This window comes from Hibiscus syriacus, unplaced genomic scaffold (genome assembly GCF_006381635.1).
Source record: "Hibiscus syriacus cultivar Baekdansim isolate YM2019G1 unplaced genomic scaffold, ASM638163v2 tig00110864_pilon, whole genome shotgun sequence".
Taxonomy (NCBI): domain Eukaryota; kingdom Viridiplantae; phylum Streptophyta; class Magnoliopsida; order Malvales; family Malvaceae; genus Hibiscus; species Hibiscus syriacus.
Window position 1 is genome coordinate 2,294,819 of NW_024062893.1, and position 19,631 is coordinate 2,314,449.

At 34.9% G+C, this 19,631-nt stretch overlaps 1 long non-coding RNA gene and 1 pseudogene across 1 annotated transcript; one reads left to right on the top strand and one right to left on the bottom strand.

The window, feature by feature from the left end:
- Positions 1 to 1,406: 1,406 nt before the first annotated feature.
- Positions 1,407 to 11,843, bottom strand: LOC120143890 (annotated as a pseudogene).
- A 3,100-nt stretch (positions 11,844 to 14,943) lies between these two features.
- LOC120143820 lies at positions 14,944 to 16,181 on the top strand. Its single transcript, XR_005517976.1, has 2 exons — positions 14,944 to 15,084; positions 15,846 to 16,181. It is a non-coding gene; the product is annotated as an uncharacterized LOC120143820 (long non-coding RNA).
- Positions 16,182 to 19,631: the final 3,450 nt, after the last annotated feature.

Sequence of the window (19,631 nt, forward strand, 5' to 3'; positions counted from 1 at the left end):
ATTGGTTGCTTCTGAGTTCGGTGGGAGCAGCGGTGTACAACACCACCGGTCGGAGAATGGTGGTTTGGTGACAGGGTTAAAGGTTAATGGGTTGAAATGAAGGTTTTTAAAGTTTTGAGGTTATTTTAAAAAAATTATTATTATTTTTAAAAATATGTAATTTTTTTTTTAATTTTAAATAAAATTTTAAAATTACCAAATCGTGACATGTGTCACTTAACAGAGAAAAACTAATGGTCCGTCACGGCATGAAACATTTTGAGTAACGGAATAAAACGTTAAACACAAAACTAAAACGAAAAAAATATTAGACACTAAAATAAAAAAAACAGAGATACGTTATACACTTTTTATATATTTAAGACTAATTAGTAATAAAGCAAAAGAACCAGAAGGGACTCGATGGGACAGTCAATGAGAGAGAGGAAGTCAATATATGGATCTTCGTGTAAGTTATGGTACGTTTATTGTATTATAATCTTAATATACGGTTAAGAAAATGTTTTACTGGAAATATTAATATATTTTTAATATTGTTAATAAAGCGTTATCTAAAACATTATTTTTTTATCGAAAATATTAATTTTTTTTACCTAATTTCTGATAGAAAAAATAACATTTTAGGTAGCGCCCAATATTAATAATTTTTTGTATAAAAAATAATATTTTAAATAACGCTTTACCAAAAATGTTAAACATTTTAGGTAGCACTAAATATTAACATTTCCAGTAGAAAAAATAATGTTTTAGGTAGCGCTTTACCCAAAATGTTAAAAAAAATATTAACATTTCCGGTAGAATATTTCCTTGATTATATATTAAGGTTGTCGTACCTTAAACATTACCGTAAGTTACATTCATCAAATATATCATCCTTCAGGCACACGTATGCTTACCGGACAATTCTGTAGTAAGGTAGTTTAATTTAAAGAAAGAATAATTAAAAATAAAATCGAATAATTTATCTCGATTTAACTAGAATTTTATAAATTCAAATAGATTAAAAAAAGTTTTAAATAAAGATTGAGTTATTAAATATACCTCTTCAACTCGAATAACTCAATTTTTTCATTCAATTTGACTCGATCAGCTACGGAGAAAGCAACACCAACATACTCTCGGTTTCCAAGAGTGACAAAATTTATGAGAAGCCATAAATTAGTACTTGAAACAACAACGAATTCATGTCTGCTATATCATTGCTGCGTTGATTAAGATTTGTGTTGGATGTTCAAATTCAAGCTGAAAGGGGATAACAAATGTCTCATCTGCATTCCCATCCACGCAATCTGAAGAGTTTTAATATAATTTTTTTTTTCAATGAGCCACTCATGAAGTACAAATATTCTATCATTATTGGCTTAATCCGTCAAAAATGGGTGCTTTTTGATGGGATGACAAAATAATCAGACCATGTATGTCATACCCACTTGCAGGATATTCATGTGACGTACCCTTATATTTGCGGCTCCGGCTCTACAGTTTCTCCTTAGGAATGCATACAAGCAGTTTATGGCGAGATTCTTGAGTAAAAATGACTTCTTTTTGGCTCTCACGACTCCATGTGCTAGAAAATTCGTAAATCCGGAATCAATCGCCTCTCGCACTGCCGAAAGCTCATATTCTAAACACGGGTCTATATCCGACGACATGACACTAGAAGGCAATGCAAGTGAAGCTTCTTCTTTGTTAGCTGCCTCTGATCTCGTGTCCTGCATCAATGGGATTCGAAGATCCTCGTTATCGACAATTCCCCTGGTTCCATAATCCCTTGAGCTCACTGAAACACTATCGATGTCCATTTCTTGCAAACCGGTCTCCAAGGCAACATCTTCAGCTTCTTTCCGCAAGAAATTCTCGAGACTTTGAGACAAAAGTTGCTCGAACACATGATGATCCTCCTTCCGGATATCTTTGTAGCCGTATCTAGCGATACACCGGAACATATGGTAGTCCTTCGGGCAAACCCTTCGGAAAAGGAATCTCTCCTCCTGGGGGACCACGGGAAGAGGAACATATTTGATGCAAACGAACACGATTATCGAATGGATGGCCAGTAGGCTAATTAAAAACCGCCCAAATATCGAGGGGATATCCTGGACTGGACAAGCTCATTATACAACAAACCGATCCCCGGAGTTCTCACAGTCCCAAGCGTTGAGCCAAGTTCATGCATGAAGTCCATAGATATTTTCTCTCGGACCTCACTCTGGTACTTCAACACACTGCCGTAGTTCCAAATGTACATGACGCTGAGAAAGAAAGTAGCAAAAACAAGTGGAAGCCAACCTCCCTCCAAGACTTTAGAAAGAACAGCAGAGAGATAAATGAGCTCTATCGAGCCGAATACAAGAGGAAAACACAGAGCGATAAACAAATTGGTCTGCCATATTAGAAGCATTACGAGTGTCACCAACGTCATCGTGACCAACATAACACCAACTTCGGCTATGCCTGCAAAAAAAATTAGATTGTCATCAGAGAACCGATCATCAAAAGATCAGAGTAGAATCTGCTATCTTTATCAGCTCCTTGTTCATAAATCATCATAATTTTCAGTGGAAAGTCCAATATCGGTAGCGCTAACCGTATGCATTGGCAATAACAGTAGTGCTGCGAAAGATGGAAACAACAACTATACACATGATCATCAAAAACCAATTTATCAAAGGGATATAAATTTGGCCCATCAGTTTCCTCGAGGTGTCAGTCTAGTGAAGCAACCGAGTGCCATAGCCTGCTTGACACATGAAAATGTCGCAGATATCATTGCTTGGCTGGCAATCATGGCAGCAATGGTAGCTACCACAAGAATTGGCCAGAAAAGACTATCTGTTTGTTCATAATCAGCATCATAAAAACAAAAATTAGCTGAATATAATTCTCGAAAAATTAATGAAATGAAATAAGATTAAGGAGTATGCCGGCATCTGTAACCTGGAACAGAATCATAGAAAATTCGTCCCGAAGAATCACGGTATTTCATTAGATACGCGGCCTGGGCCATGTATGCAAAGAGAAGACAGGGAAACACTACAAAGGCGAAGGCAATCTGAGGAGGGAAATAGACAAAATAATTATAAAAAGCATGTAGCTAATGAAAAAGCCAAGTTCATTCCTATTAAAGATGATTTAATGGAAGGGCCAACCTGAATGGATTGCACAGAGAAATGCCCTAAATCAGCAAACATTGCTTCAGCTCCTGTAATGAAAAATTTTAATGACAAGTTCAAGCTATATTTTTGCAGGTTATAAAAGTATAACAGATTCGACATGTGATCGAGGGCATTTGAGAATTTCAATGATCGGTTATTCGTAAAAACACAAGGCTGTTATGACAGTAAACATTGCTTCAACGCTAAAGGTCTGCTAAGCAAACTGCACCTGTAATGCACAGGACACAGCCTCCGAGAGCGGACCATGCATCTTTGTTGTTCTTGAAAAAAAAAAAATAAGCTGGATTGAATGCCCTGATGACTGCAATATCATACTTCACTAGATTGTAAATTCCTATTGAACCCAAAGAGAAGAACCACAAAGCAAGTGCAGGAGCAAACATGAAACCTGTCGCAACCGTCTTTCGGTTGAGCCCCGGAATTGGGCTTTGATTTGAAAAATGTGGATTGGAGTCGCCACTGATCATTTATTTAAAACAAATGGATTGATCGGATATCCTATTTCTTACCTGATCTACGTCTTTCCAAAGATGTGTCGGGTTCGGGAGTCGGTTACGGTCAAGGAAGGATTAGCACCCTTGAATCGCCCTTTCGGTACTACGTAATTTCCAGTTGTCTTTGATTAAGAAAATTGCAAGTTAAATTAAAAGGTAAAATTTGATCCGAATTACTTACACTTAATGAGTTTACGGAAATACTCTTAAAAAATAAGATGTTAAAAGAAAATAATAATAATAAAAAAAGTAACAAAACTAAAGAGTAAACCAAGGAAATAAATGAAACCAATAATAATAAACATAGAATAATTGGATGAAAAAAAAATGAAATTGAATAAAATAAAATAAATGAAGATAAAATATATATACAAAAAGAATAAAAAAGGTAAAGTGTTTTTTTTAAAAAAGAAAAATAATAATAAGAGCAAAGAAACTAAAAATATAATGAAAATAAATAAATAGTATAAATAAAATAAATGTATGTATAATATAATAAAATACTAAATAGTAATAATAATAATAATAAATAAATGAAAAATAAATATACATATAATATTAACTAAAAAATAGTAATCATAGAAATATAAAATAAAATGAAGTAAGAATATATATATATATAACGTTAGGAAAATATAGTAAAAAAATAGTAAATAAGTAAACATAAATAAAAAATAATAATATAATATATATATATATATAATAGGAAAATAATATAATATAACGCAAAAAATGAAAAAAAAAGAGAACTATAATAAATAAATAAAATATAATTAAATATATATATATATATAATAAGGGTTAAATTAAAACAAAAAATGAATTAGGGGTCGAAATTAAAAGTCAATTGAAGAAAAAAACGAATCTGCGTGTATTTAAAATCAGGGGAACCGAAATGGGCATTAACCCACTATAGAGGCAAAACACACGGATCCACACGACCCGTTTATAAAAATCCGAATAGTTTTTCAAAAAAACACAAGCCTCGGGGCTAGATCTACAAAAATAGATCTCGAAAACGCCCCCGTTCATTGGCCAAAAACACTTCTCTCGGTTTTCTTTCGAATCAAAACACAGCAAGAGTAAGGAAAAATAACATGCGAAAGTATGAACTTTACCTTTCAAAATATAAATGCTTCGAAAAATGGCTACGAGTTGCTTGTAATTTTTTGCTTGGTATTTCGTATATCTCTTGTGTGCTATTACAAGAATTTATAGAAACCAAAAAAAATCCTATTCTTAGGAGTTTAACTCCGAATATAACACTAATGCTTGTTGTTTGTTGGATTGTTTGCGAAATTCTTGCGTGCCGTTGGTGGTTACCGAGAAATCTGGTGCTATTGAGAGGCGTGCGGCTGTGGGGATCTCTCGTTGAAGGGGAGAACGGCACTGGAGAGAAGCTGACTAGGGTTCTGGAAACCCTAGCTTTAATGGGTCTTGAACCGGTTTGGGCCTGGGGCGTGTAATGGGTTACTGCTTGTACTTGGGCCATTGTTTGGTCTTTTATTGGACATGTATATATATATATATATTATAATATGATAATATATATATATATAACATAACATTAGAGGACGAATTTGAGTGTCTACAGCTGCTCCTCTTTGCTCATTATCGTGTAATGAAAATAGAGCAAAGATTACAAACACAAATTTCGTCCATATCGAATATCCTCTGTCACAGAGTTGAAATCCGATATGAAGACTGATTTGTTAATTTGAACTGAAATATGAAATAACTCCCTCGTCGTGAGGTCGAGCCGGAACTGGAAATTTCTGAGCACGAAATCCTTCGTCGTGAAGTTGAAATCAAACTCGAAACTTTGACCAGCAGTTCCTGGACTGTCTTCTAGCTCAAGATACTTCGTCGTGAAGATGAAACTTGACCTGAAGACTTTGGTGTTGTTGTGTTACATATGACTCCTTCGTCGTTGAAGTTGGGTCAATCTGTTTGTGAAGTTGGAATCGTATAGGGCCCCTTCGTCGTGAAGTTGAGCATGGGTATTGGATATCCTTCGTTGTGAAGTTGAAATCCAATGTAAGTTGTGCTGTTTCGAGGCCAATATCTCTCGCCGTGAAGTTGAAATTGACTCTGAAACTGGAAAGTTTTGTTGACATGCACTCATTCTTTGAGTTGAATATCTTTCGTCATGAAATTGAAATCCAATCTAAAGATGGATGCTGCTTGTATGCACGATTCCCTTCGCCGTGAAGTTGAAACCGCGGGTGGCCCCTTCGTCGTGAAGTTGAGCCTGAGACTGGATATCCTTCATAGTGAAGTTGAAATTCAATGTAGGTTGCTTTGTTTCGAGGCCAATATCTTCCGCCGTGAAGTTGAAATTGACTCTGAAACTGGAAAATTTGTTGACAGACACTTCTTCTTTGAGTTGAATATCCTTCGTCGTGAAGTTGAAATCCAATCTAAAGATGGATGCTGCTTGTATGCACGATTCCCTTCTCCGTGAAATTGAAACCGCGGGTGGCCCCTTCGTCGTGAAGTTGAGCCTGAGACTGGATATCCTTCATAGTGAAGTTGAAATCCAATGTAGGTTGCTTTGTTCCAAGTCCAATATCCTCCACCATGAAGTTGAAATTGACTCTGAAACTGGGAAATTGTTTGTTGACAACCAGTCGTCCCTTCGTTGTGAAGTTGAACTTGTGTTGTCTCGAGTCCAATATCCTTCGCTGTGAAGTTGAAATTGGCTCTGAAATTGGGAAATTATTTGTTGAGAACCAACTGTCCCTTCATTGTGAAGTTAAACTTGTGTTGTCTTGAGTGGCACGATATCCTCTGTCGTGGAGTTGAAATCGCAGATGTATGGGTACGATATCCTCCGTTGTGGATTTGAAATCGTGGATGGCCCCTTCGTCGTGAAGTTGAACCTTGACTTGAATATCCTTCGTTGTGAAGTTGAAATCCAAGTATTGTATGTTGCGGGTGGATACGATTCCCTTCGCCGTGAAGTTGAAACCGTGGATGACCCCTTTTATTGTGATGTTTGGCTTCGAGCTAGATATCATTCATCGTAAAGTTGAAATCTACTCTCAAGCTAATTGTGTCGCTTCAAGTGAAATTGTCTCAAGAGAGACAAAATGGAGTTCCAAAAAAAACTTCTTGCTGCTGAGTTAAGCAACCAATATCAATCTTTAAAGGTGTTTTTGAATTGAGTATCCTTCGTCTTGAAGTCGAAACTTGACTCTAAAAGTTGCAAAAATCATGTATGTGGAAAAAATGATAAATATGATGCTCTAAAATGTATGCATAAGATGCATGTAACATGAATTGGTTATATTTTATCTCCTGAAAAAGGTCTGATAATTTGTATTAGGATGTTGAATCCCCAAATAATGCCCCAATATCCAAAAATGCCCCAATGTTTGATGTTGAATCTTCAAAGATGCCCCAAATATTCCTCATTTCTTGCTTCAGCATTGATTCTGAGCATGAGTTTTGTGTCTAAGAGTCACATGTCATTTACCAAGATCTACTCTAGAGAGACTGTCTTGTTTGAAAAAAAATGTTTCTTTTTCTTTTATTTTCAAAGTTCTGAAAATATAAAAAAAGAGTTTTGAAAGATGTTTAATCAAAAGTTTTGAAAATATTGCCCCTTTCACGGTTTTACAATTGAGACGAATCATAAAACTAGAGTTCATTGGATATCAAAGATTTAATTACAATGTTAATCCTTCAGTAAATTATAGCTATTTGATAAGTGCCAAGATCAAAGCTATCTTTGGGAAATGGTTAAGTAATGAAAGGATAAAAAGTCTCAGGTTATTCTGTTTGGTCAAAGGTTTGGCATTTTGTTTATTTGATGCTCAAAGGTTTGATAGGGTAGCTTGTATGCTCCTCTACTGGAAGTGTTCTCCGACTCCCAGCTTTCATGGTCACGCTCGGATTGTGTGATGCCTTATCAAGGAATTTGTGTGATCGCCTCAGTTGCACAATTTTTATATTCGAGCCGCCTTTTCAGGTTTTCAGCTCGAAACCTCCTTTGGTTTTAAGACGTCATTCGGAATTTACGTCTTGAACCCCCTTTGTTATTTTTCTCTATCATGCATTAATTACACTGTTTTTTGCAAATAACGATTAGTCCTGATGGACAGGATGAAATCTGAAGATAGTCTCTTATGTTTAGAAATCCACGTATAATTAGAAGGGACTTTTAAGGCACGCAATGTAGGACAGGGTTCGTGGTTATAAAAGAAAAGGATAAATAGGCCCAAACAAGTGTTTCAGGGTATTGAACCAATGATCAATTCATTCTGATGCCTTCAATCCTGTATTGCTTAATTTGGATCTGCTCATATGTGTTTCTCTGGATTTTCTCTAGATGTTCCATGATCTTCGAGTGAAGTGATTTAGAGATTCGAGAATGATTGTGCTTGATCAATCTCATAGTTTGAAGCTTGATGTGCCATTTGTCTTTAGGGAATCTTTGCATGTGCTTTTTGTCCCTTTTTCTTTCAATTTTTGTTCTTTCTTTTTGTTCTTTTGTTCTTTTGTTTTTTCCTTTTTTTCTTTTTTTTCTTTTTGCCCTTTTTGTTCTGATTGAATCTTCGCACTTGGCGTTTGGTTCACCTTTCGGTATCTCATCTGAATCAATGTCTTCACTCATGCGAGCAGATCTTCTCCACCTTGCCCCCCAGTGTGGAGGGTGAAATTTGATCAGAATTACTTACCCTTAATGAGTTTACGGAAATACCCTTAAAAAATAAGATGTTAAAAGAAAATAATAATAATAATAAAAGAAAGTAACAAAACTAAAGAGTAAATCAAGGAAATAAATGAAACCAATAATAATAAACATAAAATAATTGGATGAAAAAAAATAAATAAAATGAAATTGAATAAAATAAAATAAATGAAGATAAAATATATATACAAAAAGAATAAAAAAGGTAAAGTGTTTTTTTAAAAAAGAAAAATAATAATAAGAGCAAAGAAACTAAAAATATAATTAAAATAAATAAATAGTATAAATAAAATAATAAAATATATATATATAAAAATATAAAAATGTATGTATAATATAATAAAATACTAAATAGTAATAATAATAATAAATAAATGAAAAATAAATATACATATAATATTAACTAAAAAAATAGTAATTATAGAAATATAAAATAAAATGAAGTAAGAATATATATATATAATGTTAGGAAAATATAGTAAAAAATAGTAAATAAGTAAACATATATAAAAAAATAATATAATATATATATATATATAATAGGAAAATAATATAATATAACACAAAAAAAATGAAAAAAAGAGAACTATAATAAATAAATAAAATATAATTATATTTATATATATATATATATATATATAAATAATAAGGGTTAAATTAAAACAAAAAATGAATTAAGGGTCGAAATTAAAAGTCAATTGAAGAAAAAACGAATTTGTGTGTATTTAAAATCAGGGGGACCGAAATGGGCATTAACCCACTGTAGAGGCAAAACACACGGATCCACACGACCCGTTTATAAAAATCCGAATAGTTTTTCAAAAAAACACAAGCCTCGGGGCTAGATCTACAAAAATAGATCTCGAAAACACCCCCGTTCATTGGCCAAAAACACTTCTCTCGGTTTCCCTTCGAATCAAAACACAGCAAGAGTAAGGAAAAATAACATGCGAAAGTACGAACTTTACCTTTCGAAATATAAATGCTTCGAAAAATGGCTACGAGTTGCTTGTAATTTTTTGCTTGGTATTTCGTATATCTCTTGTGTGCTATTACAAGAATTTATAGAAACCAAAAAAATCCTATTCTTAGGAGTTTAACTCCGAATATAACACTAATGCTTGTTGTTTGTTGGATTGCTTGCGAAATTCTTGCGTGCCGTTGGTGGTTGCCGAGAAATCTGGTGCTATTGAGAGGCGTGCGGCTGTGGGGATCTCTCGTTGAAGGGGAGAACGGCACTGGAGAGAAGCTGGCTAGGGTTCTGGAAACCCTAGCTTCAATGGGTCTTGAACCGGTTTGGGCCTGGGGCGTGTAATGGGTTACTACTTGTACTTGGGTCATTGTTTGGTCTTTTATTGGACATGTACCCAAATAAATAAATTATATATATATATATATATATTATAATATGATAATATATATATATATAACATAACATTAGAGGACGAATTTGAGTGTCTACAAAACCAACTTTGCTGGTTCCGAACTGCTGTATGCTGAACAATGCCACCAGGATTACAATCGAAACGAGCACCACCATAGCTGTGAAAATATAGATAAATGAAGAAAAAATAATAACAGTTGATGATGAAAAAACAAATTAGTTTACTGGTTAATGCTTGAAACTTTATTTATTAGTTAAGAACTGCCTCATATGATACTGCATATTCAGCCAGCCCAGTAGAACAGCTATTTAGTAATCAAACTCGAGGCTCCTCTACTATAAATACTTCACCTCTTTCAGTTCTTCTAAAGAAGATGGCAGTTAATGAACTGTAAATATTTGGTATGAAACAAAACCAAATGAAAAGTACCCACTTGTATCAAAACCTTCAATGGCACCCTGAAGACCACTTACAGCAGACATAACTGCAACACAAAATATCCAACAGTCAGGTTCAAAGCCTCTAATGCCATTCATCTATTCATAAACAAATTGTAGGCAGGAGTCGAAATAGTATTTGCTTAAAACCTGAATTCGTTAACTTCAATGCAAGATTAGTACAAACCTATCTACCTGATATTGCAGGGTCGGAATACCATCTCCTATGACCAAGGAAGTCCCTATCAAAACCAACAGCTACAGGATGGTATTCAAGGATGATCTCCTTTCCAAAGTCTCTTTTATGCTAAAAGCCCTTTCTAATTGAGGAGTAGGCAGTTTGAGCATAAAACTCGATATGTGTTCATCTGCTGGCTGACGATTCGGCAGCATGTTGACCTTCACATATCTGCAAATCAGTGAGTAGAGCGCAAACGGCCCCCCTACATCCGCATTAATTTATATGTTAACATGTAAATCATCTTCAAAATATCCAGTAAAAGGTAAGGAGACTAAGAGTATTGCTACAGAAATCCCTTACCCTCCCCATTATCATTGGCTTTAAGCACTACAAACACATATTTCACCAAGGGAATTAGGGCTATTGTGTACATCACAAGTGATAAAGCCCCCAAGATATCCACCTCTGATTCAATTTTTACTTTGCTGAAGACATCGCTGAAAACGTATAAAGGACTTGTGCCTATGTCACCGTACACAACCCCAAGTGTTTGAAATGCCAATGCAAGAGTGCGCCAAGTCGAAAGCTCCTGTTTAAATAAAGCATCACATTTTGGTAAGAGGGTATAGTTAAAGCTTGTTGATAAAACAATTCTTTGGAGTTATTGAAGACAAGATAAGGTTCACTTTCAATGGTAAAAGTACATGCAAGAGTCATAACTGAGTCAAGCTGGGCCAAATGAATATAACAGAAAAAACAGAGAAGACCCTTCAATCACAGCACTTGCTAAAGTCATTCATTTTCTTTGTTAGATGCTAAACTTCATTAGTGATTAATTTTCAACTTTAAAGGGTAAATATAAGAAATTGGTAAATAGTCATCCCAAGCAATGAACTTTATACCAATTTCACAATATTCTAAGCAATGATTAAAGATAGCAATGTGATATTGGTGCAGCAAAACCTGAAAAGCTCATACTTTGAAGAGCAAAAGAAAAAAAAGACGTTATAAGCAATAATGAAATTAATTAACCTTAGTTTGGTGAGCATGAGCATCGGCAATGGCCATGGCTTCAACATCAAGGGAATCAACTCTCTTGGGCTTCTTAACAAATCTCCTCTTCAAAGATCCATACCCTTGTTTTCGCCATTTTCATCGAGCAATGACAAGCGAGGTGAGTCTGAGTCAACTTCACTACCATCCACATGTAGACACCTGTTTTTGTTTGAGTCTTTTTATTTTATATTTTATCTATTATTATTATTATTATTATTATTATTATTATGTTAACATCTATTACATATTTTTGCAGGCTTAAACCTGAGCCCAACAGATACAAACCCTAAAAGCCTAACCCATTTACAAGTTTAAGCCCAAACCCGAGAGCCCAGTACAAGCAGTCCAACAACCCAAAGCCAGCAGCTGGTCCAACCCGGTTCATGCATTCAACCCGAAGCCCATCAGATTCTGACATGAATCGGCCCAGTGCACTTAGGGTTTTGAAACCCTAAATGCCATCAGCTAAAGCCAACCATCGCAACCTCTAATGACTCTTCAAATTCCCAACCGATGAGTCGCTCAAGTCAAGCCTTTTCTCTCCGCCATCGACAAACCTGCACCGAACAGTAACATGCATCCATCATCCATCTTTTCAGTCAGGAAACAGAGAAAAATATAAGGAAAAATCAAAAGGAAATCAAAATGATATCCTAAAGTACAGTTAGCCTCTGTCTTGGGCAGCAAAACTCATCAATCACAAAAGCTGGATATAAACAAAGAAAGAAAGAAAGAGAAGAAAAAGGAGAGGAAACGATTTGGTGGGGGGAAGAAAAATACAGAGGGAGAGAAAATAGAGAGAAACTTTCGAAAAGGAAAAAACTAAGGAAAACCTTTTGAGAAAAACAAACAAACCGAGAAGTAAGAACGCAGAAAACTCACCTTGCACCCGGGTCTTGTAGTTGTGGTCTCACTGGAGTTCGAGGAACCATATCACTGAAGGTAAAGGGCCTCATTTTTCCTAGATCTAGGGCTCTAAGAGAGGTTTTAGGTCGGGTGGGGCTAGGATATATGTTGGGGGTGACAAGAGGAGCATTCGGGGAGTGTTTTGCTCACTCCAGCCACCGTGGGCCACCGTGCTCTGTCGTGGGGCACCACCGACGAGCAGTGGCTTTTCTCTCCCCGATGAGGAAGTTGAGAGAATCCCTCAATTTCTCTCTTTTCTGGTTTTTGTGAAATGAAACAAATGAGAAAAGTGAGAAGAGAATACTTTGGGCTAAGGGTTATATATCCCCATGAAACGACATAGTTTCGAGGGGGACCGGTTTGTATTTTAGCTTGTGGGTTAACCACACTTTAGGTCCCTCATGCTTTGTAATATCATATTGAAGCCATGTAATGAAGTTCTACTTTCTTTGATTTTGAGCATTTATATTTCATTATTTATATTATGGTCCTATTATTATATGTTGTGTTATTTTTGTTAATATTCGAATTTAGACATGACATTTGTAAATATTTCATTTTAGTCATTGTTGGCATTGTGTTTAATTCTGGTTCAACCCTTTATGTTTCTGTTTATTTCATTTTTAGTCCTAAATTATATTTAGGGGGTTATTTAAATTTTTGGTTCCTATATTATTTAATATTTTCGATCTGGGCTCTGGTTTATTTTGTAATTAATGTTTAGCCCTTTTAGTTTCTTTTAATACCATTTTAAACCTTTAAGTTTTGGTTTTTACTGTTTTAGCCCTTTAAATTTCTATTTGTGCCATTTTAGTCCTTTAAGTTGCTATTTTTCTCATTTTGGTCCATGTAATTTTAAATATTTTCTTTTTGACCATTAAATTTTGGGTTGTAATATTCGTTTGTATTTATTTATGTCGTAACCGTTTTTCACCCGGAGGAAAAAAAACCGATACTGACTCGAGGTTTTTTCTTTGAAAATCATTTCGAAATGTGAGGAGTCGCCACCAATCATTTGAGGTGCGATTGGAACACCGTAAAAACCGGGTGATTTTAATAAAATATTTTATTTTTATCAAAATACTGAGTTTTAGGGTTTACAAAAATCCATAAATCAGGTTCGGGAGTCAGTTACGCATGAGGATGGATTAGCCCCCATAAGCGCCCAATTATTGGTACCTAGTTAATTACCTTTTATTTAAAATCGGAAACTTTGAGTTCAATCTTTATTTAATTTAAAAATCATTAAGGATGCAAAGTTGAAAAGGGTATTCGTTTATCAAGACCAATAGCATTCGCCCCCGAGCATAAATGCGGGAGATCAACTATTGTGCCTAATAACTGAATATTGCCTCATTTTTATAAAACATGATGTGGTTTTGAACAGGATGTTGACTTATTCAAGGAATTACCAGTAGTCACCCCCTGAGCACGATCGCGGGAGATATACTATTAATTCCTTAATAAGTGAACAGTGCCTTAGATTTGTAGAAGAAAAAAAAAACAATGCAATCAAACAACATTTTATTTGTCCTAATTAAACTAAAAGTAAATTAAGGCATTTTCTAACTTAAAGTGTCAAATTATGAAAATTAAGGAACCTAAGAGCTCAAATCTAAAAAATGTAAGCTCTAATATTAATCGTATTCGATTTTAATTAATTAATGAATCGAATAACTGAGATGGTTCTTCGAGCGTTTACGCGAGGGCCAACTCAAATTATCCCCTAAATTAAAAGACTAGTTTTTAATCTAAGCTAAAATGGAGGCTCTATTTTTATCCTGAATTAATTTTAATATTCGAATAATTAAGAGGTTATGGACTAAAAATGATCTATCAAGGATTAAAATAAAAGAATAAAAATATTAAAAGTAATTAAGATATATACTCAATAAAATAAACAAATCAAAACAAACTGTAAATAAAGAGAATAACATTAACAAGGTTAAAACTAATAAAGTTTAGAGTTTAAGTAAAAACATATATTCTAATGATTTTAAAAATAATGTTCATGATGTTAATAAATAAAGAAAAGAAAAATTTATATCAATTAATTAATACATATATATATAGGAAATAAACTAATTAATTACTATTAACTTAATAAAATCATAATTGATCACAAGAAATTTAATTAATCAACTTTATATCTTGTAATAATTATAATAAAAATAATTTAAAATCAAATCAAAGTTAAAATTATAATTCGACATATATTGAGACATAAATATCAAATATTACATTTCATGTACAGAAATTGAAATAAACCTCTAATTATACATAGGACTGACAAGTAACATGCAAAATTTAGAGTTTAATGTCTAAAGTAACAAAAATTAAATAACATAACATTAGGGACCGAAATTAAAAATGCATAAAATAAAGATGCAAAATTGAAAATAAGGAAACATTTGATTTAGGGACCAAAACGCATGAAACATGAAATTTGAATGGTTCTTCCAAGTGATAACCCATGCATGAATTGAGTATTTCCCTAACACACCCATACGTTGTAGTTTTAAATATTTAATATATTATTTTCAAAAAAAAAAAATTTAATATATATATATTATTTTGAATGAAAATTGCCCTAATTTATATGTGTAAAACACCTGCGCCGCTTGTACCATCTCTTTCATTCTCTCCTTCACTTTCATTCTTACACACACACACGACGCCACTCTCAACCCCTGAACTCGACCGCCGTTCAATCATCGGGGCCACACTACGACGATGAAGAGACCAAATACCAGGTAAAAAAAAATTCCCCTCTTTAGTTCGAACCCAAGTAAAAAAAATTAAATTATTGTTGTTAAAAAAAACCTTTGAAAAGGTTTCAACACCTTAAAATTGATACTCAGTATTCTGATCCTTTTTTTAATCTCTCAAGACCTCACTTCTACTCTAAACCGTGATCTAAATAACCACCATGCAAGAACCCTAACTTCTAAATCAAACACCGAGACTTCTTATGACACAGACAGAATTTGAAGACATTTACTCCTCTATAAGCCAAAGATAAACCCGATCGACCCCTCTTTCCTATTTATTTTGTTATTTTTTTGGTTTAGCTGGGTTTTCTACTCATAGGCTGTTAGAAATTTTTTTATTTCATTGCTGTTTTTATTACTTGTTTAAAAAAACAAATACATGCACACATACATTCACTTAACATATTGGAAATCAGAAAAAAAACACGAAATACCTCAAAAAAAATTATTGCCTTCTCTTGCTTTCTGATTTTGGAAGTGTAACTCCCCGTTACAATGCTTTCAAAACAGAAAATTAAAGATCAGTAGTAGAAACCCCTGTTTTTTCTTTTCAAATCCGAATGCCCCCTCCTTTTGTTCGAATCTGTTTCTATGCTTTTATAGTGAAACTTAGTTGTTTAATGGATATTCCACTACATACAAATAATGGTATATTAGGTAAGGATACCTAATTTCTGAAATTTTAAATAGGTTTAGTGGATTTTTGATTTTGCACTGATTTGGTGATTTTGTGGTTGCTTGAGTGATATATGGCGTAGGTGATGACGATGGTGACTTCGATGATCGACGGTGAAGGTTCGGCCGAAGCATACGTGCAGCGGTGGCTCATGCACCGGTTGGAATTTGGATGGTCACTAGCAGCAGCAACTGTTTCATTTGTTGGAGACAATGACAGTTTTAGTTTAAGGTTAAAAACCCTAACTTCAAACGTGTTACTCTGGGCCAATTCATGTTTGGGTCGGATCCGAGTCATGGTCTGCTGGATCTTGTATTGGGCTTGGAAATGTTGCATCTGGGTTGCTGGGATGAGTCCTTTATTTGTAATTTGTAAAAAAATTATATTAATAATAATAATAATATTTAATAATATTTAGAACAGAAAAACGAGTGTCAACAGTTGTCCCTCTTTGTCATATTTTTGTATCAACGAGAATAGGGCAAAGACGAAGAGACAATGTGTTTTTCTGTCTGGTCAACTTCATTGTTTGAAATATGATGAGGAATCTGTTCCGCTGTCATTTAGGGAATATTAGATCTGAGGATGTTGATCCATTTCACTGTTCTTCAGGGAAGATTGGATCAGGGTAGACTTGTTCCAATGTCACTCAGGGAATATAAAATCTTGAAAAATAGGGATCTGTTTTGCTTCTTCTGAAGGGAATATCAGATCTGGATGAGTTGATCCATTCCGCTGTCACTCAGGGAAGATTGAATCATTGTAGACTTGTTCCACTGTCACTTAGGGAATATCAAATCTTGAAAGAGAATGATCTGTTCTGCTTACTCTGAAGGAAATATCAGATCTTGGAGAAGAGAGATTTGTTCCACTTACTCTGAAGGGAATATCAAATCTTTGAGAAGAGAGATCTGTTTCGCTCACTTTGAAGGGAATATCAGATCTGGCAGACTTGTTCCACTTACTCTGAAGGGAATATCAAATCTTGGAGAAGAGAGACATGTTCTACTTACTCTGAAGGAAATATCAGATATGGGGGAGTTGATCCATTGAATCGGGATCGAACCTGAAAATTAAACATTAACCTTTGTTAATATGTGTTTGAGGATTCGAAAACATCATACCTGAAAGTCTTGGGAAGATAAGTTTTGGAAGAGATTTCTCTTGCGGAAGCTTGTTTTGTCACAACCAAACATGGAAATTCTAATTGGTTATTTCTTTATTGGGTCTTTACATCATTGCCCTTTCTTTTAAGAGAACCCGCAAGCACTTATTTTTATGCATTTTATGTCATGATCCTGTTTATGCGTAAAATGTATGCAATGATGTAGTTATTTTAAGGGTATTTTCTTTTCAAACGAGAATTTTATTTTGTTAATGGCCTTGTACTTCAGACTGATTTGGGCACGAAAAATCAACAGCAGTTTATCTCGATCGAAAACCCTGGTTGGGCATTCTTTGGTTGAGCCTGACTCTGATTCTCTTTACTCTTTGAACCCATGTGCTTCTCATGACCCACTATTTAATTAGTGACAAAACCTCTTAGGTTATCCCCAATTGTTAAGCATTCACGTATATCCCAAGGGTTTAACTTCTTATGGTCTAACATTGCACAAGCCTTATGCTAAAACCATTTTCGGCTTCAGAATATCTGTATTTTCCAAAACTTTTTGTACAATAATGCACAATGATCTCATTTTTTTCGAGCTAATATACATGTTTTTATTTTTAATCAGGATATTTACAATGCGGTTAAAAACATCTTTTTATTTATAAATAAAGAGATTTTTGAGTGAATACATGACAAACTTTTAAAAGGAATAATTAAAAGAAAATACAGTAGGCGTCATCAAACATCAATAGAATGAATGCTTTTGATCTAGCACGCCGTAAGAGGACCTGAGTGTAGCTTCTGTCAAGGAGATCTTGAGGATTATGGTAATGCGTAAGGGTGTGAAGTTCCCCCAATACTGCCAAATTTTCGACTGTTGAATTCCATAAGCCAGTGTTTGAGTCTTGTTTACTTTCTTGTTACCCAACTAATTTAGCTCCACCATGCACGAATTCTGAATTTACACAATTCTCAAGTCGCCCTTTACGGGTTTTCAACCTGAGACCTCTGGTTACAAGACGTCCTTTACGAGTTTTCATCTTGAACCCTCCTTTTATTTTTTTTTTCATTTTTTAGTCTTTTTCATTTTTTTTTCAGGCGAAATACTTCTTGATTACATCAGCACTCACAGGGTTATGTAACTTTGGTCCATCCATCTCAGTCAGGATCAAAGCTCCTCCGGAAAATGCCTTCTTTACCACATAAGGTCCTTCCCAATTTGGCATCCATTTTCCTCGAAAGTCTTTCTGAATTGACAAAATCTTTTTTAGCACCAAGTCTCCTTCTTGAAACTCTCGTGGATGAACCTTTTTATTATGTGCTCTTATCATACGTTTCTGGTACATTTGCCCATGACATATGGCTTTTAATATTTTTTCCTCAATCAGGTTTAACTGATCATACCTGGTTTGTACCCATTTTGCTTCATCTAGCTTAACCTCTGACAGCACTCGTAGTGACGGAATCTCAACCTCGATGGGTAACACAACCTCCATCCCATAAACTAAAGAAAATGGAGTTGCCCCAGTGGACGTCCTTACTGAAGTTCGATAAGCAAACAGAGCGAATGGTAGCTTCTCATGCCAGTCTCTATAAGTCTTAGTCATTTTCTGTATGAGCCTCTTGATGTTCTTATTGGCTGCCTCTACCGCTCCATTCATCTTTGGGCGATAAGTGGTGGAATTATGATGTTTAATCTGGAACTATTTACATACTGACTCCATCATCTTATTGTTTAAATTCAAGGCATTATCGGTGATGATCCTTTCTGGTAGCCCATACCGACAAATAATTTCTCTCTTCAGGAACTTGCAAACTGTTGACTGAGTGACATTTGCATAGGAGGCCTATTCTACCCACTTAGTGAAGTAGTCTATTGCCACGAATATAAAACGATTGCCATTAGAAGCTTTGGGTGAAATTTTCCCAATGACATCCATGCCCCACATAGAGAATGGCCATGGAGCAGTCATTACGTGCAATGGATGAGGAGGGGTGTGGAGCTTATCTCCATAAATCTGGCATTTGTGACATTTTCTGGAGAAATTGATACAATCAGTTTCCAGGGTTGACCAATAATATCCAAATCTCATTATTTGTTTAGCCATTGTGTGTCAATTAGCATGAGTACCACATACTCCTTCATGCACTTCTTCAATAATCGTTCTGGCTTCTTTGACATCCACATATCACAACAAGACCTGATCATGACTCTTCTTGTACAAGATATTACCATCAAGAACATACCCTACCGCCATTCTTTGAATAGTTCTTTTGTCATTCTTAGTGGCATGCTCAGGGTAGTTTTGATATTTAATATATTGCATGATGTCGTAATACCAAGGATTTCCATCATTTTCCTCTTCTATGCTATAGCAATGGGTTGGATACCCATAAGCTTGCATCGTAATAGACATCATGCTTGAATATTCATTGACTTTGTAGGTTGCTGCCAAAGTGACCAGAGCATCCGCCATTTGATTCTCTTTTCTGGGAAGGTAATGGAATGTCACTCTCTCGAATTCTTTAATGAGCTCTAGGACCAACTTACGGTATTCCACCAACTTCGTATCCTTTGTTTCCCATTCACCTCTGAGTTGATAAATTACCAGTGCTGAATCCCCGTATACTTTGAGTGTTTTCACTTTACGCTCCATGGCCGCTCTAAGACCCAGAATACATGCTTCATACTCGGCCATGTTATTTATGCAATCAAAATTCAATCGGCTGGTGAAAGGATAG